Raw genomic sequence first — 27,079 nt, forward strand, 5'->3', positions numbered from 1 at the left:
CCGACTCCCCCGAGGCCGATGATGATGATGACAGCAGCGATGAGGGACACAGTGTCCTAGTTAGAACAGCTGGGACCGATTCCTCACTGGATGTGTGTAGCCCAAAACTGTGGATTCTATGGCCTTCCATGCCATTTTCCCAGGAACTGTTGTCAGGAGAGGCCTGCGAGGTGGGGGGGATGTCCTGAGCACCCTCATAGCCTTTTATGGACTGAGCATCCTCATATCCTTTTATGGACTGAGCATCCTCATACCCTTTTTTGGACTGAGTATCCTCATAGCCTTTTATGGAATTCCCTGCTCTGAGGGAAGAACTAAGCATCCTTTTATGGAATTCCCCGCTGTGAGGGGAGGACTGGGCATTCCTGCCTGAACTGGAGAATATATAAACCTGGAGTTTTGGAACCTTTTTACCATTCGTGGGATCCAGAGGAGGACTGCAGCTCACCGCTCTCAACCAACCTGAGACCACCCCCCTCAACTGGACTGCAATCACCACTTTTGACCAGACTGCAACAGCTCTCCCACCAGCAGGTATTTTTCCCCTCTCCCTTTACTTTGGACTCGGGGGGGGGCCCAAGGAACAGCACTTTGTTGATGCCCCAGGGTGCTGGGTTCTACATTTGGGTTTTGTGGGTTAAAACCAAATTGCTTGTCTGTATAATCAGACTTATTGGGCAAGGGGGGCCCAAGGGGGGCTCAAGGGGGGCCCAAGGGGGACCCAAAGGGGCTGGGCAAGGGGGGAAGGGCTGCAGGGGGTGGATCCCAGAGGAGGAAACCCGCCAAAAGCGGCGGCCCAGCGGAGGGAGGAGCCGAGCGGGAGCACAAAGAAGAGCAGCCAAAAGGTCCTGGCGGTCGCTCGGCAATGGCGGGGGGGCGAGAGCGGTTTGGGGGCCCCCCATGAGAGCCGGGGGGGAACCCCGGTAGCCGCGGAGTGGGGAGAGCGGAGAGGGGCGATCCCGGAGCTGGGGGACCCCCGGAATGCTGGAGGGGGGGAGCAGAGAGGGAGCGCCGGGCCCCTTAAGCTGGGGTCCCGGAGAGGGGGAAGGCCTTGGAGTGTGGAGAGGAGGGGGGGCCTTGAGGCGGGGTGGGAGCCGAGAGCGCCAAGAGGTTTGCGAGGGTGGGAGCTGAGAGAGGAGGGTCGGCCGGCCCCGGGAGGCCGAGTGGGGAGAAGTGAGCCCTGGGACCCCCCTGGCAACACTAAAGGGGACCCCGGCGAGTGGGAACCCCCCGGAGCCGCGGGACCCCCGGCAGCCCGGAGAAGGGGGACCCCCAATGCAGGCAGAAGTGCCATCAGGCCAGACAGGGGGGACTCCCCAAACCTCAGAGCAGGGAACTCCTGGGAGAGGTTTTTGGGCTTCATGTTGCTGGTTTGGGGGTTTTTATGGACACAAGATGCCCGGTGAGTCCTAGAGCTGGACTTGGGAAGGAGGAACCCCCAAGGCAACGCGCTCACCCCTTGTTTTCCCCCCCAGCAGGATTTCTGCTTCCCAAAGGTTGGGCGGATGGAGGAGGAGGCTGTGAGGAAGAGGAAGATGCTGCGGGCCCCCCAGGCAGGTGAGGAGGGAGTCAGTGCCCCTTTGGGTCGGTCTTTTGTGGCCGTCCTGCCGGGGCCGGAGTTGGGGGGATGTCCTTGGGCTTCCCTGTGGGCCGGAGGCAAATCCCCAGCGTGTCCTTGTTGCTTCCTGCCCCAGGCCCCGAGGTGAGGCCGGAGAGCGCGGAGGACAAATCCCGGCGGCAGAGCCTGGTGGGAGAGGCCGTTTTGAAGGGCTCCCCGGCGCAGGAAGGCAGCGGGGAGGAAAAGGGCCGGAGATGGCCCCGCAGGAGGGGCTGCAAAGCCAGCCCAGGGGGCTGTGAGGAGGAAAGAGTCAGCGTGTGCCGGGAAGGTGGCCGGAGCTTGAGGCGGAGCTGCGAGCTGGTGGTCCCTGAGCAGCCTCCCAGCAGGGAAAAGCCCTTCAGGTGTTTGGAATGTGGGAAGAGCTTCAGCAAGAGAACCCACCTCCTGAGGCACCAGCACATCCACAGTGGGGAACGGCCCTACATGTGTGGGGAGTGTGGGAAGAGCTTCAGGCAGAGCTCCACCCTCCGCAACCACCGTCGCATCCACAGTGGGGAACAGCCCTACACATGTGGGGAGTGTGGGAAGAGCTTCAGGCAGAGCTCCACCCTGCTCCGACACCAGATGATCCACAGTGGGGAAAGGCCCTACACGTGTGCGGAGTGTGGGAAGAGCTTCACTCAGATCCACCACCTGCTCCGACACCAGGTGATCCACAGTGGGGAAACACCCTACATGTGTGAGGAATGTGGGAAGAACTTCAATCAGAGCTCCACCCTGCTCCGACACCAGATGATCCACAGTGGGGAAAGGCCCTACATGTGTGAGGAATGTGGGAAGAGCTTCAGGCAGAGCTCCGACCTGCTCCGACACCAGATGATCCACAGTGGGGAAAGGCCCTACATGTGTGAGGAATGTGGGAAGAGCTTCACTCAGATCTCCCACCTGCTCCAACACCAGATGATCCACAGTGGGGAAAGGCCCTACTTGTGTGAGGAATGTGGGAAGAGCTTCAATCAGAGCTCCAACCTGCTCCGACACCAGATGATCCACAGTGGGAAAGGCCCTACACGTGTGCAGAGTGTGGGAAGAGCTTCAGGGACAGCTCCAGCCTTTGCAAACACCGTTGCATCCACACCAGGGAATGGCCCTACAGGTGCTTGCAATGTGGGAAGAGCTTCAGCACAAGCACCATGCTGCTCAGCCACCAGCACATCCCCACTGGGGAACAGCCCTACACATGTAGGGAATGTGGGACAGCTCCACCCTCTACACCCACATCAGGGAGAGGCCCCACAACTGTGGGGAGTGTGGGAAGAGCTTCACGCAGAGCTCTTCCTTGACCTCCCACCAACGGACCCACCGGTAAGAGAAGCCCCGAGTGCCCCGACTGCGGGAAGAGCTTCGGCCGCTGCTCCAACTCCATCAGCCATGGGAGGACCCGCGTTGGATGATCCACAGGGACCCCCGTTGGGCACAGACCTGGTGTGCTGGTTTTAAGGTAAACCAGCAGGGGAAATGACGGTGGTGACATCATGGGGACATCGATGACATCACATGGACAGCGGTGACATCATGGGGACATTGGTGACATCAAAGGAACATTGATGACATCACAGGGACAGCGGTGACATCACAGGGATAGTGGTGACATCACCGGGGGTTATTTTGGTGTGAAAATCTCCTGCTTTGGGCAATAAATTCTGGCTCCTGCTCCGGCATCCAGCAGTTCCTCCCTGGGAACCAGGAATGGGAATGGGGACAGGGGGAATGGGAATGGGGACACCTGGAATGGGAATGGGAACACCTGGAATGAGAATGGGAACACCTGGAATGATAATGAGAATGCCTGGAATGGGAATGGGGACATCAGGAATGGGATGGGGAAAATAGCAATGGGATGGAAACAGCAGGAATGGAAATGGGAAGACCTGGAATGGGAATGGGGACATTGGGAGCAGACTGGGGACACTAGGAATGGGAATGGGGGCAGCAGGAATGGGAATGGGAACACCTGGGATGGGAATAGGGAAAACAGAGGTGGGATGGGAAGACCAGGAATGGGAGGAGGGACACCAGGAATGGGAATGGGGACACCTAGAATGGGATGGAACACCTGGAAAGGGAATTGGAACACGTGGAATGGGAATGGGAACACCTGGAATGGGAATGGGAACTTTTGGAATGGGAATGGGGACACCTGAAATGGGATGGGAACAACTAGAATGGGAATGGGAACACCTGGAACAGGAATGCAAACCCGTGGAATGGGAATGGGAACACCCGGGCCCGGGCTGTGTCCCTGGTGAAACAGGAGGCCAGGCCCAAAAGAGTTCACTAAGAAATTTGGGCCTGCTAACAAGCTCCCAACAGCCAAGACCATCTGTGCTCGTTCTGTTCTACTGACTGGAGCAAAGCTTCAGAGAATAGTACAGGAACATGTCCTAGGCCTAGAGGGGATAAATTAGAGAGACAGCAGGATCAGGGAGACATTGGAATAGGAGGAATAGGCCGGGAGCCAGGGCTTTTTCCAAGCTTCAGGGAGCGGGTCAAGAAGAATGGAAGAGAAGGAAGGTCAAGCTGAGGAAGATGAGTTGAAGCCCCCAGAGCCATGGAGGAAGAGTGGAAGTTCCCTCAGGATTGAGGGCCAAGAGAAGCACCACCCCAAGCCCCGCCTGAGCTCCACCTATACTCCGCCTGTTATTAATATGCAGAGATAGATGTTGGAATCACTTGAATATGCATTTAATCACAGCTGAAGATTGTATAAAAATGCTGATTTTGTGTGGAGCCTTGGAGCAAGTTCGTCCAGCGCGAGCTGGCTTGCTGCCAACGTTGAATAAACAAATACCTTGCTGCTTAAAGATAAAAAAGTCTCTGAGCAGTTTCTCGGGCTGATTTTTCGGATTCAGCGCCCAGTCAGTCCCAGGATGATCCCAGTCACTCCTGGTCTCTCCCAGTTGCTCCCAGTTTCCTCCATGTGGTCCCACTCATTCCCAGTTGCCCCCAGAAGCTTCCAGCATGATCCCAGTTGCTCACAGCCACTTCCAGTCATCCCCAGTGCACTCCCAGTTGCTTCCAGTATGATCCCAATCACCTCCTGCATGATCCCACTCACTCCTGGTATGATCCCAGTATGACCTCAGTCACCCTCAGTGTGGTCTCAGATGCTCCCAGCATGGGCCAAGCTTCTCCCACCGTGATCCCATTATGATGCCAGTTGTCCCCAGCATGGTCCCAGTTGCTCCCAGTTGCCCCTAGCACAGATCCAGTCACTCCAAGTATGATCCCGGTCTTCCCTCCTGACAGTCCCACTCAATCCCAGTTGCTTCTCTTGTAGATCCAGTCACTCACAGTTCCTTCCAGTTGCCCCCAGCCTGGTCCTAATTCCCCTTCATGTAGTACCAGTCACTCCCAGTATGGTCCCAGTTACCCCCACCATGGTTGCAGACACTCCCAGTATATCCCAGTAGAGCCCTCAGCATGCTCATAGTCCTTCCCAGTCACTCCCAGATGCCCCAGTAACATTCCAGTTTGCACTAGTATGATCCCAGTGACTCCAAGGCACTCCCACTATATCCTAGGTGGCCTCCAGTTGCTCCCAGTAGCCCTCAGTGTGGTCCCAGTTGCTCCCAGTATGATCCCTGTTGCCCCAGTTCTGGTCCTGGAGGGTCCCAGTGTGCTCAGATCCTGCTCCCGGGGGGGAAGTCCTGCTGGGTCCCAGTCCTGGTCCCGGTGTATCCTGGTGTCCCAGTCCATCCCAGTCCATCCCAGTCCATCCCCGCCCATCCCAGTCCATCCCAGTCCATCCCAGTCCATCCCAGTCCCTTCCCAGCAGCCGCCGCCGTTTCCCGGGTCCTGTTCCCCCCCGCCCCCCCAAGATGCTGACGGGGGTCGGGGCTCCGTCTTTGCCTTCGTCTCCCTGGGCCTGCCTGGAATGAAGGGGCCGCTGGGACACTGCGGGACCTCCTGAAACCAAAGGAACCCGGGGAGAATTTGGATACTCCTGGAATCAAGGCACAATTGGGACACTGCAGGGCCCTATGGAAAAAAAGGAACCTTGTGACACTGCGGAATTCATGGAATCCAGGGGCCTTTGTGACAGGGGGGCCTCATGGAACCAAAGGAAGCCTGAGGTGTTTCAGAAGGTCATGGAATCAAGGGGCCACTGGGACACTGCAGGGCCTTTGGGAATTAAAGGAACACTGGGACACTGGGGCAGGACATCCCCCCTGCAATGGCCCCAAGACAATGCCCCATTTGCAAAGGGGTCAGTGCTGAGCTGAGAGGGGGCCGGGACAAGGCAGGAGATGTTGGACCCCAGACTGGTTTGACCCCAAATGAAGCCCCTGATGGTGAGGGAACCCCTGGAGTCCAAGGACTGTCAGTCCATGGGTTTCTACCAGAAAGGGCCAGTCCCCTTTCCCAGGGGCAGGTTCTTCCAACAGAACCCTTCTTGGGGGGTGTGTGGAGATTCCTACCTTGGCTGGGGACCCCCCAAGGTCACTGCTGGAGGTTGAGAGCAGAGATCTCCCCCCGAGCGCTGCTCTGGGGGAGTGTCAGAGACTGGAACAGTTAATGATTTATGCATTCTAAGAGACTTCTGCAGGCTTTTGACTTTCTGATGGGCAACTGGGCCCATCCCCCTCCTCCAGTGCAGAAGATGTCAAGCCCCAAAAAGGCAGGAAGAGCCGAGTTTACCACGCCCTCCACATGAACTCCGCGCCAAAAAGGGGGACACCACCCTATGAAAACAACTCCCCGCGTTGGGGGAGGTGCAAAGGATATGGATATTGACTGGTGACTTTGGGGGGTTGGGGGGCGATTTTTCCTTCTTCTCCCCCCACCGCCTGCGGATCCAGACCATTGCTTTTTACATGGCTGGATCCAGTGGGCGGTGACTATATACGTTTTTACCACTCTCATCTTTTCTTTTTCCTTGCTCTCCCTTACTCTTACCCTGTCTTTCTCTCCCCTATGCATTTTTCTCCTCCCCCAAAAGGGTTGCCTTGTTATCAGACAGCCCCCAAAATGCTGGCATACCTGTTGATACAGAATTGTTAAAATAAACCTTGTCAATATGTTTTCAGACACCGATTATTTAGTGTCATTTCACTTTAATCCACCCCAAGGGAATTATTGATAAAACCTGAGTTACCCCCCCGCCTTTTTCCTGGGGCGGGTCGTAATAGTCACTGCTGTGCCTGTGATGTCACTGCTGTCCCTGTGATGTCACTGCTGTGACTGTGATGTCACCAATGTCCTTGTGATGTCACTACTGTCCCTGTGATGTCACCAATGTCCCTGTGATGTCACTACTGTTCCTGTGATGTCACCACTGTCTCTGTGATGTCACTGATATCTCTGTGATGTCACTGATATCTTTGTGATGTCACCGTTGTCTTTGTGATGTCACCGCTGTCCCTGTGATGTCACTGCTGTGTCTGTGATGTCACTGCTGTTATTGTGATGTCACTGCTGTCCCTGTGATGTCACCAATGTCCCTGTGATGTCACTGCTGTCTCTGTGATGTTACTATTGTCCCTGTTATGTCACTGCTGTCGCTGTGATGTCACTACTGTGTCTGTGATGTCACTGATGTCTCTGTGACGTCACCGCTGTCTTTGTGATGTCACTGCTGTCTTTGTGACATCACCTCTGTCTCTGTGATGTCACCAATATCTCTGTGATGTCACCACTGTCTTTGTGAGGTCACCACTGTCTCTGTGATGTCACTCCTGCCCCTGTGATGTCACTGCTGTCTTTGTGATGTCAACAGTGTCTCTGTGATGTCATTGATGTCCCTGTGATGTCACTGCTGTCCCTGTGATGTCACTGCTGTCCCTGTAATGTCACTGCTGTCTCTGTGATGTCACCATTGTCTTTGTGATGTCACTGCTGTCCCTGTGATGTCACTGTTGCCTCTGTGATGTCTCCACTGTCTCTGATGTCACTGCTGTCTCTGTGATGTCACTGATTTCCCTGTGATGTCACCGCTGTCTCTGTGATGTCACTGCTTTTATTGTGATGTCACTGCTGTCCCTGTGATGTCACCGATGTCTCTGTGATGTCATTGATGTCCCTGTGATGTCACTGCTCTCTTTGTGATTTCACCGCTTTCTCTGTGATGTCACCAATTTCCCTGTGATGCCACTGCTGTCTCTGTGATGTCATTACTATCTCTGTGATGTCACCGCTGTAGCTGTGATGTCACTACTGACCCTGTGATGTCACCGCTGTCCCTGTGACATCACCGTTGTCTTTGTGATGTCGCTGATGTCTCTGTGATGTCATGGATGTCTTTGTGATGTCATTGCTGTGCCTGTGATGTCACTGCTATGACTGTGATGTCACCACTGTCCCTGTGATGCCACCAATGCCTCTGTGATGTCACTGCTGTCCCAGTGATGTCACCAATGTCTCTGTGATGTCACTGCTGTTTCTGTGATGTCACCACTGCCTCTGTGATTTCACTGCTGTCCGCTGGATGTCACCGATGTACCTGTGTTGTCACTGCTGTCCCTGTGATGTCGCCGAGGTCCCTTTGATGTCACCACTGTCCCTGTGATGTCACTGCTGTTATTGTGATGTCACCGCTGTCCCTGTGATGTCACCGCTGTCTCTGTGTTGTCACTGCTGTCCCTGTGATGTCACAGCTCTGCTTGTGATGTCACCACTTTCTCTGTGATGTCACTGCTGTCCCTGTGATGTCACCAATGTCCCTCTGATGTCACCACTGTCCCTGTGATGTCACTGCTCTGCCTGTGCTGTCATCGATGTCTCTTCAACCAGACTGCACCCACCACTTTTCAGTCAGACCGTGACCACCACTGTCAACCAGACTGCAGATCACCACTCTCGACCCAACTGCAACCGCCACTCTTGACCAGACTGCACCACCACTCTCACCAACAGGTATTTTTTCCCCTCTCCCTTTACTTTGGGCCCAGGGGGCCCAACAAACACCACTCTGTTCATGCTCCAGGGTGCTGGGTTATACATTTGGGTTTTGTGAGTTAAAACCAACTGTTTGTCTGTATAATTGTACTTATTGTGTTATTTTATTAAATTGTTATTCTGACTTATAATCTCTCCTTTGGGTTGAGTTCATTTCCCCTGCTAGTTTACCTTTAAACCAGCACAATCAGACTGCTGAAATTACCGGGGTATTACTCTGCTCCCCATTGCTGGCAAAATCCTGGCAAGAATACTCTTGAACAGACTAATACCCACTATAGCAGAAGGAATCCTTCCTGAAAGCCAATGTGGTTTCAGAGCCAACAGGAGCCCCACAGACATGGGATTTGTTCTCAGACAACTGGAAGAGAAATGCAGGGAACAGAACAAAGGTCTCTATGGAACCTTTGTTGACCTCACCAAGGCTTTTGATACTGTGAGCAGGAAAGGTCTGTGGCAGATTTTGGAACGTTTAGGTTGTCCCCCCAAGTTCCTCAAAGAGATCATCTCACTCCATGAGGATCAGCACGGCCAAGTCAGCTATGGCAATGCACTTTCTGAGCCCTTTCTAATAACCAGTGGTGTGAAACAAGGCTGCGTTCTCGCTCCAACCCTATTCACAGTCTTTTTCAGCAGGATGCTCCAAAGGGCCACGGCAGACCTTGATGATCAGGACGGGATCTACATCCGATACCGTACTGATGGAAGCCCTTTCAACCTAAGGTGACTGAAGGCCCACACCAAGACCTTAAACCATCTTGTCCAGGAGCTGCTTTATGCTGATGACGCCGCCCTCGTCGCTCACACAGAAGCAGCTCTGCAGCGTTTAACATCCTGCTTTGCTGAGGCTGCTGAGCTCTTTGGGCTGGAAGTCAGCTTAAAGAAGACAGAAGTTCTCCATCAACCTGCACCTCAGGAAGTCTTCCATCATTCCCACATCACCATTGGCCAATCAGAGCTCAAATCACTCCAGCAGTTTAATTACCTGGGCAGCCTCATCTCCTCGGATGGTAAGATTGACGGAGAGATGGACAACAGGTTAGCAAAGGCATTTAGTGCTTTTGGAAAACTCCATAAAAGAGTTTGGCAAAATAAACACTTGAAGAAAAGCACAAAGATCAGTGTTTACAGAGCCATTGTGCTGTCTACTCTTTTATATGGATCCGAATCATGGGTCATCTACAGCCACCACCTGCGACTCCTGGAACGCTTCCATCAACGCTGCCTCCGTACAATCCTAAACATCCACTGGTCAGATGATGTGACCAATCCATCTGTTCTAGAACAAGCAGCAGTCACAAGCATTGAGGCCATGTTGCTGAGAACACAGCTGTGCTGGGCAGGGCACGTCTCCAGGATGAAGGACCAACCACCCCCTCCCTAAGATCGTGCTCTGTGGTGAACTTGCCACCGGCTGCCGCAAGAGAGGAGCCCCGAAGAGGAGATACAAGGACTGCCTGAAACAACATCTTAGCCTTGGCCACATTGATCTTCATCACTGGTCTACTCTGGCCTCCAGTCGGGAGGTCTGGAGACACCCCATCTCTAACGCTGCTGCTTCCTTTGAGAACGCAGCAGGATCACCATCGAGGAGAAAAGACAACGCAGAAAGAACCGTGTCGATCCCATCCAAGGAGTCTTTCTGCTCTGCCTTTTGCAGTCGGATGTGTCTATCTTGTATTGGCCTCTTTAGCCACCAGTGTGCTTGTAGCAAATGTGGCCAGAGCCCTTCCCAAATCTTCATTCGCGAAGCCCAGCCATGATTTTGGATCTTAATTTGGGAGTCTGGACTCATTGGTTTATTTGGTTCTGGAACTGGTATTTGGTTTCTTTGGTTTTGGAAACAGGTATTTGGTTAATTTTGTATTATGGGTACTTCAGGTTGCAAAGAAAGAATCTTGAAGAAATCCTTTCTGGTATTTTGGATATTAACTTGTGATTTCTGGACTTATAAGTTGATTTGGTTTGGAAACTGGTATTTGGTTTATTTTGTATCCTTGAACCATTGGAAACAAATTGGGACCCCTTTGGAGGGACAAAGCTGTTGATGCTCCAGGGGTTCCAGGACCCTGAGGATTCCAGTGCCCACTGAAAGTGTTATTCAGGGAGATCCTCTCAGTCCCTGGATGCGGGGAGTTCCAAGCAAGATCCCTGGGATTTTATTAAGGCATTAAAAGGTCTATAAAAGGTACATAAAGGTACATAAAAGGTGTACGTAACCAACATAGAAGTGGAGTTCTATAATATAATATGATTGACTTATAAAAAGTTGTGATAGAACTGTAAAAGAAGAGGTGTGATGCCTCAGAGCTTTTTGGGCTGCCCAGGGAGGTGGTGGAGTCACCGTCCCTGGAGGTGTTTAAGCAAAGACTGGCCATGTCACTGAGTGCCGTGGTCTGCTTGACGGGCTGGAGATGGGGCGTAGGCTGGATGCCGGCTGATCTCACAAGTCTCTGCCAACCTCAGGGACTCTGGGCTTCTGTGCCACCCCAGCCTTTGGGGACAGCGTGCTGGTGGCTCAGAGGCTCCGTCCTTGCCTTGCCTTGCCCATCTCCTGGCTGCCAGGCAAGGGCCTTGTGACATCACAGCCTCTGTGGAACAGCGCGGTGGCTGAAAACTGTCAGTGCTCCGTCCCCGTGCCCAGAGCCTGGGCAGAAGTCGTCTGGCAGGGACGGGCAGAGACTGTGCAGAGGTGTCAGCTCGTCCCGCAGCAGCACGATGCCCAGCCAGGGCATCTGCTGGCTCCTCAGGCTCTCGGTGCTCCTGCTCTTGCCTGGCCCACTCGAGCCTTGCAGCCGTGCCACAGGTGCCATTGCTGAGTACCGGGGTTTTCCTTGGATGGCCCCTTGCCAGAAAAGGCAGGAGAGGCTGGAGAGAGGGGAAGGAGGGGGGTCAGGCCACTGGGATGGTGCCGGCGGGCCGTGAGCCCGAAGCCAGCAAGGCCTTGGACCCACACGGTGTCAGGGGAGGACTGAGAGCCCCCAGGGAGGAGGAAAGCTGGGCAGGCCCCAAGGCTGCTGGGCCTCTTCCTTGCCAGCCCTTTGGCCAAGGCCCCGAGGCAGAGGTGGGGCTCAGCCCCTGCCCAGCAATGGGGCACAGGCTGAGCCCCAGGGACACCAGAGCCAGGCGGCCTGAGCTCTTCTTCCTGCAGCGTCTGCCTGGGGCATTAGTCAAGAAATGTTCAGACCTCTTTCCTAAAAGCATCCAGGACTCGGGTCACCCAGTTTTCTCTCTGACAAGGCTTTGCAGGGGCTGCTTGGGAAAGGGAAGCCCTGGGGCCCCAGTGCAGATGGGTGGGGCTGCACTCTGGGGGGGTCGGCCTTTGGCTCTTGGCTTCCAGGGGCCACCAGGAGTCAGTGAGCCGGGCTGGGGACGAGGGGCAGGACTGGCTGGGATTGCCTCTGGGGCCTGGCCCAGAAAATGGAAGTGTCCCCATGACGGCAGCTGGAATGGGCCCAGGAAGGAACTGCTGCCCCAGCGCAGGCTGTGGGCCAGCTCTCTGCAAGAGAAGTTGAGGGCTCTGAGGCAGAGAGGGGATGGGAGCCGGGTCCAGGCTTGGGAATTGCCGGGAGGGGAAAGGGATGTCTAAGAACAAGTCCCTCAGGAGAGGGAAGCAGAGAGGCTGAGTTTTGACCCCAGCACAAGGGTCTGCAGGGCAGAGCAGAGAATATCCCCCACGTGAGATTGTTCTGCATCCCTCCTTGCAGTTCTGACAGGCACTTCTCTTCAAAGGTCGTTCTGTGAGCGTCTTTTTGTTCTTTCCAGGTGGGATGCAAGCTGTGGGGTGGGCTTTGGGCACTGGGGGGCAGAGGAGCCAGGTGAGCATTTTCCTGCCAGTCTGAATCAGGTGTTAATTCTGGTGGGCTGTATCCTTGGTGAATCTAAGCACATCCCTTGGCATTTGGTTTTTTTCTGGTGGTACACAACCTGAGAAGCATCAGCAGAATGGGAAGGAGGTCCTTGCAGGAAGAGGTCAATGTAAAGGAAGCTGAGAGGGGAGCTTTGGTGAGAATGTGGAACTCTGAGGGGATCCCTAAGTTTGTGCCTTTGCCTCTGTGATGCTGAAAAACCCGGTCCGAAGAACTGCTCAGAGAGTTTTGGATCTTTTGAACACCAAAGGGATTTATTGCCAACGTCGGGAGTGAGCGTGGTTTGCACCACACAAAATCAGAGGTTTTATACAATTTTCATATGTGATTAAATGTGATAAATCATATTCATGCGATTACATCTGTCTATACGTATTAATAATGGGCAGAGCTCAGGCAGAGCTTCTCTTGGCCCTCAATGCTCAGAGGGGTTTAGGTGAGTCTGGGGTCTCTGCTCCTCTTCATCAGTTCCCAGTGTCCCCATCCTTGTCCCTTGTGTTCCCACTCCATTCCTGGTACTGTCATTCCCAGTGTGACCATCCCATTCCTGATGTCCCCATTCCCAGTCCCTGGTGTCTCCAACCTGCTGCCAATGTCCCCGTTCCAATTCCTGGTGTCCCCATTCCCAGTTCCTGCTGTCCCCAACCTGCTCCCAATGTCTCCATTGCTATTCCTGGCGTCTCCATCCCATTCCTGATGTCCCCAGCCTGCTCCAGTGTCCCCAACCTTCCCCTGGGCTTCCCATCCTCCTCCTGGTGTCCCCATCCCTTTCCCCATTGTCTCATGGTGTCCCCATTCCCATTCCTGGTGACTCCAGCCTGCTCCCAATGTCCCCATTCCCATTCCTGGAGTTCCCATCCCCATTCCTGCTGTCCCCAACCTGCTCCCAGTGTCCCCATCCAAGCCCCCCTGTCCCCATTCCCAGTCCTGGTTCCCAGAGAGGAACTGCCAGATGCCGGAGGAGGGAGCCAGGATTTATTGCCCAAAGCAGGAGATTTTCACACCCAAATTAAAGCCTCAGGAATAATTGTGGTCCTGGGTTCCACACGGGAAAAAGCAGGAAGTTGATCCATCGGGAAGAGCCGCAGGGGGGCCGGGGTGGGTGGGAGCAGCAGGATGAGCTCTGCCAGCAGCTCCTGCCTTTCCGCAGGGAGAGGGAAGGGGCGGATCCAGCTCCGGGATTGCTCAGGCTGTGATTCCTGCTGGGATGAGAGCGGGGAAAGGAGTCACCATGTCCCTGTTCCCATCCCAGGGGATGGAGCCGGCTGTGGAGCCCAGGGAGAGTAGGAACTGCCCCGGATTCCCTCCTGATCCTGCTCCGTCCATCCCACCCCAATCCCACTCCATCCATCCCACCCCAATCCCACTCCAGAATCCAGCCCTGATCCCAATCCACAATTGCACCTGATCCCACTCTGGAATCCTGCCCTGAGCTGGAATCCCCTTCCAATCCCGCTCCAGCCATTAGGCCCCCATTCCCCTCTGGAATCCCGGCATCCATCCTGGGATCCTTGCCCAGAGGATCTGGATCCACACACGCTGCTGGGACTCACTGGTGGGCGCGGGGTCGTATCCATTCCCCTCCCTCTTCCCTATGGAAAGAAAGCGGGATCAGCAGCCGTGGCACAGGATCCCTGGAATGCTGCCGGGCAGATCCGTGCCCCTTCCAAACCCCCATCCCGGGAGTTACCGGATCGGAGCTTCCAGACACCGACTCCCAGGAGGCCGATGATGATGATGATGGCAGCGATGACGGACACAGTGTCCTAGTTAGAACAGCTGGGACCGATTCCTCACTGGATGGGTGTAGCCCAAAACTGTGGATTCTATGGCCTTCCATGCCATTTTCCCAGGAACTGTTGTCAGGAGAGGCCTGTGAGGTGGGGGGGATGTCCTGAGCACCCTCCTACCCTTCTATGGACTGAGCATCCTCATAGCCTTTTATGGACTGAGCATCCTCATAGCCTTATTTGGAATTCCCCACTCTGAGGGGAGGACTGGGCATTCCTGCCCGAACTGGAGAATATATAAACCTGGAGTTTCGGAACCTTTTTACCACTCGTGGGATCCAGAGGAGGACTGCAGCTCACCGCTCTCAACCAGCCTGAGACCACCCCCCTCAACTGGACTGCAACCACCACTTTTGACCAGACTGCAACAGCTCTCCCACCAGCAGGTTTTTCCCTCTCCCTTTACTTTGGACTCGGGGGGGGGGGGCAAGGAACAGCACTTTGTTCATGGCCCAGGGTGCTGGGTTCTACATTTGGGTTTTGTGGATTAAAACCAATTGCTTGTCTGTATAATCAGACTTATTGGGCAAGTGGGGTCAGAGGGGGGCCCAAGGGGGTCCGTGGGGGGCAGGAGGGCTGGGCCAGTGGGGGAAGGGCTGCAGGGGGGCGGATCCCGGAGGAGGAAACCCGCCAAAAGCGGCGGCCCAGCCGAGGGAGGAGCCGAGCGGGAGCACAAAGAAGAGCAGCCAAAAGGTCCTGGCGGTCGCTCGGCAATGGCGGGGGGGCGAGAGCGGTTTGGGGGCCCCCCGTGAGAGCCGGGGGGGAACCCCGGTAGCCGCGGAGTGGGGAGAGCGGAGAGGGGCGATCCCGGAGCTGGGGGACCCCCGGAATGCTGGAGGGGGGGGGAGCAGAGAGGGAGCGCCGGGCCCCTTAAGCGGGGGTCCCGGAGAGGGGGAAGGCCTTGGAGTGTGGAGAGGAGGGGGGGCCTTGAGGCGGGGTGGGAGCCGAGAGCACCAAGAGGTTTGCGAGGGTGGGAGGCGAGAGAGGAGGGCTGGCCAGCCCCGGGAGGCAGAGTGGGGAGAAGTGAGCCCTGGGACCCCCCTGGCAACACTAAAGGGGCCCCGGCGAGTGGGAACCCCCCGGAGCCGCAGGACCCCCGGCAGCCTGGAGGAGGGGGACCCCCAATGCAGGCAGAAGTGCCATCAGGCCAGACAGGGGGGACCCCCCTAATCACAGAGAGGAGAGATGGGGAATTCTGGGTGGGGATTTTGGGCTGAATGTTGTTGTTTTGTGGGTTTTTATGGGCACAAGTTGCCCGGTGAGTCCTAGAGCTGGACTTGGGAAGGAGGAACCCCCAAGGCAATGCGCTCACACCTTGTTTCCCCCCCATCAGGATTTCTGCTTCCCAAAGCTTGGTCGGATGGAGGAGGAGGCTGTGAGGAAGAGGAAGATGCCGCGGGTCCCCCAAGCAGGTGAGGAGGAAGTCAGTGCCCCTTTGGGTCGGTCTTTTGTGGCCGTCCTGCCGGGGCTGGAGTTGGGGGGATGTCCTTGGGCTTTCCTTTGGGCCGGAGACAAATCCCCTGCGTGTCCTTGTTGCTTCCTGCCCCAGGCCCCGAGGTGAGGCCGGAGAGCGCGGAGGACAAATCCCGGCGGCAGAGCCTGGTGGGAGAGGCCGTTTTGAAGGGCTCCCCAACGCAGGAAGGCAGCGGGGAGGAAAAGGGCCGGAGATGCCCCCGCAGGAGGGGCTGCAAAGCCAGCCCAGGGGGCTGTGAGGAGGAAAGAGCCAGCGTGTGCCGGGAAGGCGGCCGGAGCTTGAGGCGGAGCTGCGAGCTGGTGGTCCCTGAGCAGCCTCCCAGCAGGGAAAAGCCCTTCAGGTGTTTGGAATGTGGGAAGAGCTTCAGCAGGAGCACCCATCTCCTCAGCCACCAGAACATCCACACTGCGGAACGGCCCTACAAATGTGGGGAGTGTGGGAAAAGCTTCAGGCATAGCTCCACCCTCCGCACCCACCATCGCATTCACAGTGTGGAACGGCCCTACACGTGTGGGGAGTGTGGGAAGAGCTTCAAACGGAGCTCCCACCTCCTCAGCCACCAAATGATCCACACTGGGGAACGGCCCTACACATGTGGGGAGTGTGGGAAGAGCTTCAAACGGAGCTCCCACCTCCTCAGTCACCAGATGATCCACAGTGGGGAAGGCCCTACACATGTGGGGAGTGTGGGAAGAGCTTCAGGGACAGCTCCAGCCTTTGCAAACACCGTTGCATCCACACCAGGGAATGGCCCTACAAGTGCTTGCAATGTGGGAAGAGCTTCAGCACAAGCACCAAGCTGCTCAGCCACCAGCACATCCCCACTGGGGAACAGCCCTACACATGTAGGGAATGTGGGACAGCTCCACCCTCTACACCCACCGTCGCCTCCACATCAGGGAGAGGCCCTTCCACTGTGGGGAGTGTGGGAAGAGCTTCAGGCAGAGCTCTTCCTTGACCTCCCACCAACGGACCCACCGGTAAGAGAAGCCCCGAGTGCCCCGACTGCGGGAAGAGCTTCGGCCGCTGCTCCAACTCCATCAGCCATGGGAGGACCCGCGTTGGATGATCCACAGGGACCCCCGTTGGGCACAGACCTGGTGTGCTGGTTTAATGGTAAACCAGCAGGGGAAATGTCAGCGGTGACACCTGGAATGGGATGGAACACCTGGAATGGGAATGAGAATGCCTGGAATGGGAATGGGGACATAAAGAATGGGATTGGGACAATAGCAATGGGATGGGAACACCAGGAATGGAAATGGGAACACCTGGAATGGGAGTGGGGACATTGGGAACAGACTGGGGACACTAGGAATGGGAATGGGGGCAGAAGGAATGGGAATGGGGACATGTGGAATGTGGAGGGAACACCTGGAATGGGAATGGGAACACCTGGAATGGAAATGGGAACACCTGGAATTGAAATGGAGACACCTGGAATGGGAACACCTGGAATGGGAATGGAGACACCTGGAATGGAAATGGGGACACCAGGAATGGGAATACCTGGAACTGGAATGGAGACACCTGGAATAGGAACACCTGGAATGGAAATGGGGACACCAGGAATGGAAATGGGAACACCTGGAATTGAAATGGAGACACCTGGAATGGGAACACCTGGAATGGAAATGGGGTCACCAGGAATGGAAATGGGTACACCTGGAATGGGAATGGTGACACCTGGAATGGGAATGAGGACATCAGGAATGGGAATAGGGTCACCTGGGCTGGGAATGGGAACATTGGGAATGGGAACATTGGGAGCAGGTTGGGGACACCAGGAATGGGAATGGGAACATCTGGGATTGGAATGGGGACACCTGGAATGGGAATAGGGAAAACAGAGGTGGGATGGGAACATCTGGAATGGGAATGGGGACAATAGGAATGGGAATGGAGACACCTGGAATGGGAATGGGAACACCAAGAACTGGGAATGGGGAAAACAGAAGTGGGATGGGAACACCTGGAATGGGAATGGAAACAATAGGAATGGGAATGGGGACACCTAGAATGGGATGGAACACCTGGAAAGGAAATTGGAACACCTGGGAAGGGAATAGGAACACGTGGAATGGGAATGGGAACACCTGGAATGGGAATGAGAATGCCTGGAATGAGAATGGGGACACCTGGAATGGGATGGGAACACCTGGAACAGGAATGCAAACCTGTGGAATGGGAATGGGAACACCCGGGCCCGGGCTGTGTCCCTGGTGAAACAGGAGACCAGGCCCAAAAGAGTTCACTAAGAAATTTGGGCCTGCTAACAAGCTCCCAACAGCCAAGACCATCTGGGCTCGTTCTGTTCTACTGACTGGAGTAAAGCTTCAGAGAATTGTACAGGAACATGTCCTGGGCATAGAGGGGATAAATTAGAGAGACAGCAGGATCAGGGAGACATTGGAAGAGGAGGAATAGGCCGGGAGCCAGGGCTTTTTCCAAGCTTCAGTGAGTGGGTCAAGAACAATGGAAGAGAAGGAAGGTCAAGCTGAGGAAGATGAGTTGAAGCCCCCAGAGCCATGGAGGAAGAGTGGAAGTCCCCTCAGGATTGAGGGCCAAGAGAAGCACCGCCCCAAGCCCCGCCTGAGCTCCACCTATACTCCACCTATTCTTAATATGCAGAGATAGATGTTGGAATCACTTGAATATGCATTTAATCACAGCTGAAGATTGTATAAAAATGCTGATTTTGTGTGAAGCCTTTGAGCAAGTTTGTCCAGCGCGAGCTGGCTTGCTCCCAACGTTGAATAAACAAATACCTTGCTGCTTAAAGATAAAAAAGTCTCTGAGCAGTTTCTTGGACCGATTTTTCGGATTCAGCGCCCAGTCAGTCCCAGGATGATCCCAGTCACTCCTGGTCTCTCCCAGTTGCTCCCAGTTTCCTCCATGTGGTCCCACTCATTCCCAGTTGCCCCCAGAAGCTTCCAGCATGATCCCAGTTGCTCACAGCCACTTCCAGTCATCCCCAGTGCACTCCCAGTTGCTCCCAGGATGATCCCAATCACCTCCTGCATGATCCCACTCACTCTTGATATGATCCCAGTATGACCCCAGTCACCCTCAGTGTGGTCTCAGTTGCTCCCAGCATGGGCCAAGCTGCTCCCACTGTGATCCCAGTATGGTCCCAGTTGCTCCCAGTTGCCCCTAGCACAGATCCAGTCACTCCAAGTATGATCCTGGTCTTCCCTCCTGACAGTCCCAGTGAATCCCAGTTGCTTCTCTTGTAAATCCAGTCACTCAATTCCTTCCAGTTACCCCCAGCCTGGTCCTAATTCCCCTTCATGTAGTACCAGTCACTCCCAGAATGGTCCCAGTTACTCCCACCATGGTTGCAGGCACTCCCAGTATATCCCAGTAGAGCCCTCAGCATGCTCATAGTCCTTCCCAGTCACTCCCAGTTGCCCCAGTAACATTCCAGTTTCCACCAGTATGATCCCAGTGACTTCAAGGCACTCCCACTATATCCTATGTGGCCTCCAGTTGCTCCCAGTAGCCCTCAGTGTGGTCCCAGTTGCTCCCAGTATGATCCCTGTTGCCCCAGTTCTGGTCCTGGAGGGTCCCAGTGTGCTCAGATCCTGCTCCCAGGGGGGTCCTGCTGGGTCCCAGTCCTGGTCCCAGTGTATCCTGGTGTCCCAGTCCATCCCAGTCTGTCCCAGTCTGTCCCAGTCCATCCCAGTCCATCCCAGTCCATCCCAGTCCATCCCAGTCCCTTCCCAGCAGCCGCCGCCGTTTCCCGGGTCCATCCCCCCCACCCCTCCAAGATGCTGACGGGGGTCGGGGCTCCGTCTTTGCCTTCGTCTCCCTGGGCCTGCCTGGAATGAAGGGGCCGCTGGGACACTGCGGGACCTCCTGAAACCAAAGGAACCCGGGGAGAATTTGGATACTCCTGGAATCAAGGCACAATTGGGACACTGCAGGGCCCCATGGAAAAAAAGGAACCTTGTGACACTGCGGAATTCATGGAATCCAGGGGCCTTTGTGACAGGGGGGCCTCATGGAACCAAAGGAAGCCTGAGGTGTTTCAGAAGGTCATGGAATCAAGGGGCCACTGGGACACTGCAGGGCCTCTGGGAATTAAAGGAACACTGGGACACTGGGGCAGGACATCCCCCCTGCAATGGCCCCAAGACAATGCCCCATTTGCAAAGGGGTCAGTGCTGAGCTGAGAGGGGGCCGGGACAAGGCAGGAGATGTTGGAACCCAGACTGGTTTGACCCCAAATGAAGCCCCTGATGGTGAGGGAACCCCTGGAGTCCAAGGACTGTCAGCCCATGGGTTTCTACCAGAAAGGGCCAGTCCCCTTTGCCAGGGGCAGGTTCTTCCAACAGAACCCTTCTTGGGGGGTGTGTGGAGATTCCTGCCTTGGCTGGGGACCCCCCAAGGTCACTGCTGGAGGTTGAGAGCAGAGATCTCCCCCCGAGCGCTGCTCTGGGGGAGTGTCAGAGACTGGAACAGTTAATGATTTATGCATTCTAAGAGACTTCTGCAGGCTTTTGACTTTCTGATGGGCAACTGGGCCCATCCCCCTCCTCCAGTGCAGAAGATGTCAAGCCCCAAAAAGGCAGGAAGAGCCGAGTTTACCACGCCCTCCACATGAACTCCGCCCCAAAAAGGGGGGCACCACCCTATGAAAACAACTCCCCGCGTTGGGGAGGTGCAAAGGATATGGATACTGACTGGTGACTTTGGGGGGTTGGGGGTGATTTTTCCTTCTTGTCCCCCCACCGCCTGCAGATCCAGACCATTGCTTTTTACATGGCTGGATCCAGTGGGCGGTGACTATATACGTTTTTACCACTCTCATCTTTTCTTTTTCCTTGCTCTCCCTTACTCTTACCCTGTCTTTCTCTCCCCAATGCATTTTTCTCCTCCCCCAAAATGGTCGCCTTGTTATATGACAGCCCCCAAAATGCTGGCATACCTGTTGATACAGAATTGTTAAAATAAACCTTGTCAATATGTTTTCAGACACCGATTATTTAGTGTTGTTTCACTTTAATCCACCCCAAGGGAATTATTGATAAAACCTGAGTTACCCCACCCGCCTTTTTCCTGGGGTGGGTCATAACAGTCACTGCTGTGCCTGTGATGTCACTGCTGTCTCTGTGATGTCACCGCTGTGTCTGTGATGTCACCGTTGTCGTTGTGATGTCACCGATATCCCTGTGATGTCACTGCTGCCCCTGTGATGTCACTGCTCTCTCTGTGATGTCACCGCTGTCACTGTGATGTCACTGCTGTCCCTGTGATGTCACCACTCTCTCTGTGATGTCACTGATTTCCCCGTGATGTCACCAATATCTCTGTGATGTCACCGCTGTTCCTGTGATGTCACTGCTGTCTTTGTGATGTCACCACTGTCTCTGTGATGTCACCGCTGTCCCTGTGATGTCACCATTGTCTTTGTGATGTCACTGTTGTCCCTTTGATGTCACCACTGTCCCTGTGATGTCACCACTGTCCCTGTGATGTCACCAATGTCCCTGTGATGTCACGGCTGTCCCTGTGATGTCACTGCTGTCCCTGTGATGTCACTGCTCTGCCTGTGATGTCACCAATGTCTCTTCAACCAGACTGCAACCACCACTTTTCAATCAGACTGTGACCACCACTGTCAACCAGACTGCAGATCACCACTCTCGACCCAACTGCAACCACCACTCTTGACCAGACTGCACCACCACTCTCACCAACAGGTTTTTTTTCCTCTCTCCCTTTACTTTGGGCCCAGGGGGCCCAACAAACACCACTCTGTTCATGCCCCAGGGTGCTGGGTTATACATTTGGGTTTTGTGGGTTAAAACCAACTGTTTGTCTGTATAATTGTACTTATTGTGTTATTTTATTAAATTGTTATTCTGACTTATAATCTCTCCTTTGGGTTGAGTTCATTTCCCCTGCTAGTTTACCTTTAAACCAGCACAATCCGACTGCTGAAATTACCGGGGTATTACTCTGCTCCCCATTGCTGGCAAAATCCTGGCAAGAATACTCTTGAACAGACTAATACCTGCTATAGCAGAATTCTCCCTGAAAGCCAGTGTGGTTTCAGAGCCAACAGGAGCCCCACAGACATGGGATTTGTTCTCAGACAACTGGAAGAGAAGTGCAGGGAACAGAACAAAGGTCTCTATGGAACCTTTGTTGACCTCACCAAGGCTTTTGATACTGTGAGCAGGAAAGGTCTGTGGCAGATTTTGGAACGTTTAGGTTGTCCACCCAAGTTCCTCAAAATGATCATCTCACTCCATGAGGATCAGCATGGCCAAGTCAGATATGGCAATGCACTTTCTGAGCCCTTTCTAATAACCAATGGTGTGAAACAAGGCTGCGTTCTCGCACCAACCCTATTCACAACCTTTTTCAGCAGGATGCTCCAAAGGGTCACGACAGACCTTGATGATCAGGATGGTATCTACATCCGATACTGTACTGATGGAAGCCTATTCAACCTAAGGCGACTGAAGGCCCACACCAAGACCTTAAACCATCTTGTCCAAGAGCTACTTTATGCTGATGACGCCGCCCTCGTCACTCACACAGAAGCAGCTCTGCAGCATTTAACATCCTGCTTTGCTGAGGCTGCTGAGCTCTTTGGGCTGGAAGTCAGCTTAAAGGAGACAGAAGTTCTCCATCAACCTGCACCTCAGGAAGTCCCCCATCATCCCCATATCACTATTGGCCAATCAGAGCTCAAATCAGTCCAGCAGTTTAATTACCTAGGGAGCCTCATCTCCTCGGATGGTGAGATTGACGGAGAGATGGACAACAGGTTAGCAAAGGCATTTAGTGCTTTTGGAAAACTCCATAAAAGAGTTTGGCAAAATAAACACTTGAAGAAAAGCACCAAGATCAGTGTTTACAGAGCCATTGTGCTGTCTACTCTCTTATATGGATCCAAATCATGGGTCATCTACAGCCACCACCTGCGACTCCTGGAACGCTTCCATCAACGCTGCCTCCGTACAATCCTAAACATCCACTGGTCAGATGATGTGACCAATCCATCTGTTCTAGAACAGGCAGCAGTCACAAGCATTGAGGCCATGTTGCTGAGAACACAGCTGTGCTGGGCAGGGCACGTCTCCAGGATGAAGGACCAACCACCCCCTCCCTAAGATCGTGCTCTGTGGTGAACTTGCCACCGGCTGCCGCAAGAGAGGAACCCCGAAGAGGAGATACAAGGACTGCCTGAAACAACATCTTAGCCTTGGCCACATTGATCTTCATCACCGGTCTACTCTGGCCTCCAGTCGGGAGGTCTGGAGACACCCCATCTCTAACGCTGCTGCTTCCTTTGAGAACGCAGCAGGATCACCATCGAGGAGAAAAGACAACGCAGAAAGAACCGTGTCCTGTCGATCCCATCCAAGGAGTCTTTCTGCTCTGCCTTTTGCAGTCGGACGTGTCTATCTTGTATTGGCCTCTTTAGCCACCAGTGTGCTTGTAGCAAATGTGGGCAGAGCCCTTCCCAAATCATCGTTCATGCAGCCCAGCCATGATTTTGGATATTAATTTGGGAGTCTGGACTCATTGGTTTATTTGGTTCTGGAACTGGTATTTGGTTTCTTTGGTTTTGGAAACAGGTATTTGGTTAATTTTGTATTAAGGGTACTTCAGGTTGCAAAGAAAGAATCTTGAAGAAATCCTTTCTGGTATTTTGGATATTAACTTGTGATTTCTGGACTTATAAGTTGATTTGGTTTTGGAAACTGGTATTTGGTTTATTTTGTATTCTTGAACCATTGGAAACAAATTGGGACCCCCTTGGAGGGACAAAGCTATTGATGCTCCAGGGGTTCCAGGACCCTGAGGATTCCAGTGCCCACTGAAAGTGTTATTCAGGGAGATCCTCTCAGTCCCTGGATGCGGGGAGTTCCAAGCAAGATCCCTGGGATTTTATTAAGGCATTAAAAGGTTTATAAAAGATACATAAAGGTACATAAAAGGTGTACGTAACCAACATAGAAGTGGAGTTCTATAATATAATATGATTGACTTATAAAAAGTTGTGATAGAACTGTAAAAGAAGAGGTGTGATGCCTCAGAGCTTTTTGGGCTGCCCAGGGAGGTGGTGGAGTCACCGTCCCTGGAGGTGTTTAAGCAAAGACTGGCCATGGCACTGAGTGCCGTGGTCTGCTTGACGTGCTGGGGATGGGGCATCGGCTGAACGCCGGTTGATCTCACAAGTCTCTGCCAACCTCATGGACTCTGGGCTTCTGTGCCAGCCCAGCCTTTGGGGACAGCGTGCTGGTGGCTCAGAGGCTCCGTCCTTGCCTTGCCTTGCCCATCTCCTGGCTGCCAGGCAAGGGCCTTGTGACATCACAGCCTCTGTGGAACAGCGCGGTGGCTGAAAACTGTCAGCGCTGCGTCCCCGTGCCCAGAGCCTGGGCAGAAGTCGGCTGGCAGGGACGGGCAGAGACTGTGCAGAGGTGTCAGCTCGTCCCGCAGCAGCACAATGCCCAGCCAGGGCATCTCCTGGCTCCTCAGGCTCTCGGTGCTCCTGCTCTTGCCTGGCCCACTCGAGCCTTGCAGCCGTGCCACAGGTGCCATTGCTGAGAACCGGGGTTTTCCTTGGATGGCCCCTTGCCAGAAAAGGCAGGAGAGGCTGGAGAGAGGGGAAGGAGGGGGGTCAGGCCGCTGGGATGGTGCCGGCGGGCCGTGAGCCCAAAGCCAGCAAGGCCTTGGGCCCACACGGTGTCAGGGGAGGACTGAGAGCCCCCAGGGAGGAGGAAAGCTGGGCAGGCCCCAAGGCTGCTGGGCCTCTTCCTTGCCAGCCCTTTGGCCAAGGCCCCGAGGCAGAGGTGGGGCTCAGCCCCTGCACAGCAATGGGGCACAGGCTGAGCCCCAGGGACACCAGAGCCAGGCGGCCTGAGCTCTTCTTCCTGCAGCGTCTGCCTGGGGCAGCCCAGCCAGGCCTGAGTCTCTGCAGGAGAGGCCAAGCCCAGCCAGAGAGGGCTCAGCCCTCTGAGGCTGCACTCACTGCAAAGGGAACAAAACCTTGGCCCAGAGGACATCCTGCCCCCAAATGGAGAACTGGAAAGGTCAAGAATAAAAAAGTTACCCCCCTCCACTAGCCAAGAAATGTTTAGACCTCTTTCCTAAAAGCATCCAGGACTCGCGTCACCCAATTTTCTCTCTGAGAAGGGTTTTTCCATGGTTCCCCTGAATTCCCAGGTTCAAAGGGGTCCCAGCACACTTTGGGATGTGTTGGATGCTGTGTTGGGGTGCAGATGTCCCCCCAAAGCTCCCTCAGAACAGGGTGACACAAAAGGGGGGGGCACAAAGGGGTCCCCATTCCTGATCCATCCTGGAGCAACCACACTGGGGGCAACTGGGATCAGAGTGGGAGCAGCTGGGCCCCTGCTGGGCTCATACTGGGACCATACTGGGAGTGACTGCAATACTACTGGGAGTATGTGAGAGGCACTGCAACCATACTGGGATGACTGGGATCAAACTGGATTTGTACTGCAAGTGTCTGCAAGTTCCTGGGACCATACTGGGACACATACTGGACACATACTGAGATCATCCTGGGAGCAACTGGGACCATGCAGGGGCAAAAGGCCTCCTCCAGGCAGTGACTGAAAGTGCCTGGGGCCAGACTGGACTCAGACTGGGAGTCCCTGAGAGGGAAAGGAACCATCGTGGGCGGGACTGGGAGCAACTGGGACCACCTTGAGGGCAACTGGGATCCTATTGGGAGTGACTGGGAGTGACTGGGCCAGCAGCCGCTGCTGGCGGGGCCCGTCAGGCCTTGGCTGGGGGGAGCCGGGCGGCCTCTGAGCGTCCCGCGCTGGGGAGGGGACAGGAGAGGCAGCACAGTCAGGGCAGGGCTGCCTTGAGTCAATCCTCTGCTGCTTTATAATCTCCTCTAAATTCTTTGGATTTCTTTGGGGGAACTTTGTTCAACTCAGCTCTGTGCTGCTCAGCGAGAGCACTTTCCATGACTGGGCAGGAATTCTCACCCTCCCCATTGCTCTCAGCCTGAACCCTGGACAGCTCTGAGGTCCCAAAGGGCTCCCTGTGCCCCAGGGCAGACTCAGGAGAGCTGCTCTGCCCACAAGTGACCTGCTGCTCAGCACACAGGTTCCCTGTGCTATTTGCACCTCTCTGTTGGTGGATGATCCCCTTCAAAGATGCCTGGAAAAAAAGTGGGTTTTTGTGAAGACTCCACTTGCCAAATCAATTCCTCCCAACTCTTCCCTCTTGCCCTGTGCAGCTGAGCAGAGGGCGATGCAGAGGAGTGCTCAGGTTCTGCTGCCTGGAGCTGTCCCTGCCAGCAGCTGCTTCCCTGTGCCCAGGGCTGGGCCCTGGCAGTGCATCCAGAGCCCATCCCAGCCCTGGGTGCTCAGCTCTGCCCTGCAGAGCCCTCCCAGCACAGGGCACTCTGGTGCCAGGGGCAGCTCTGGCTGGGCAGGCTCTGATGGAAACAGCAGAGCAACCCTGAGGAGGCTGGAAAAGCACCACTGCTGCTGCCTGTGAGGCCCAGGGGGCTGATTTCTGAAACTCCCTGTGCCACTGCCCTCGAAGAAGAACAGCTTTGGATTTTCCATGCTTCCTCCTGAATGGAGACATGAATTGATCTTTCCCATTGCCCATCCCTGGGAACCTGAAGCAGAACACTGGAAGTACAGGATCCTTCCCTTTCAGGATGCCCCTGCCTTGCTGCATTTCCTGAAAATTCCTCTTAGAAACCCCCAGCAGTTATTTGGAGCTGTGATCATTCCTGACATGTGCTGCACCATCTCGACAGCAGAAGGGCCCTGCCCTGCCTTCCCCTGTCAATTGGGGTTTGCTCCTTGCCCACAGCCCTTCCCCCCAGCCCTGGAGCAGCTCCCCGGGCTGGCTGAGAGCTGCCCCTGGCAGGCAGCAGTGTCCCTGCCCAGCAGTGCCCTGGGCTGCAGGACCCTACTCTGCCCCACAGCCCTGGGTACCCCTGGTTGCACCCCTGGCTTCACAGCTGCCAAAGTGCCCCCCAACAGACCCCTCCTCACCCATCCCATCGGCTGGGGCTGGGCCAGCTTTAGGAGATGCCTCCAGGAGCTGCCCCTGCACTGCCCTGCAGCCACAGACTGCCCATGTGCAGCCCTGCCAAGATTCCTCCTGCAGGGAGCTCTCAGTCACCCTCCCAACCCTGAGCCCCTTGAAGCTCTGTGTGTGCCCTGCTGGTGTCCCTGAGCTGCCCTGGCAGTGCCCTCAGCCCTGCTGGGCTGTGCAGAGGAGCTGCTCCTGGGCAGAGCTGTCTCTCTGCAGCGCTGCCCGCTTGCCAGGAGCTCCCTGTGTGCCAGGAGCCCGGCCCAGCTCAGCAGCACAGACACAGCCCCAGGCACTGAATGACCCTCGGGGGTTGGGGATGAGTCCCTGAACATCAGACAAAGAGCAAGTTAAAGAAACCTCCAAAGAATTCCAAGTCCAC

At 55.0% G+C, this 27,079-nt stretch overlaps 1 long non-coding RNA gene and 1 pseudogene across 2 annotated transcripts; one reads left to right on the plus strand and one right to left on the minus strand.

The window, feature by feature from the left end:
- The window catches only part of LOC135404804 (zinc finger protein 850-like), a 133,009-nt pseudogene extending 116,196 nt beyond the window's left edge, over positions 1–16,813 (plus strand).
- Positions 13,338–14,232, minus strand: LOC135404486 (uncharacterized). 2 transcript variants are annotated; one of them, XR_010425670.1, is made up of 3 exons: positions 14,075–14,232; positions 13,938–13,976; positions 13,338–13,583 (listed from the first exon to the last, which is right to left on the minus strand). It is a non-coding gene; the product is annotated as an uncharacterized LOC135404486 (long non-coding RNA). The 2 variants fall into 2 exon arrangements; XR_010425671.1 differs by having other exon boundaries at positions 13,338–13,586.
- Positions 16,814–27,079: the final 10,266 nt, after the last annotated feature.

Source organism: Pseudopipra pipra, chromosome W (genome assembly GCF_036250125.1).
Source record: "Pseudopipra pipra isolate bDixPip1 chromosome W, bDixPip1.hap1, whole genome shotgun sequence".
NCBI lineage: Eukaryota > Metazoa > Chordata > Aves > Passeriformes > Pipridae > Pseudopipra > Pseudopipra pipra.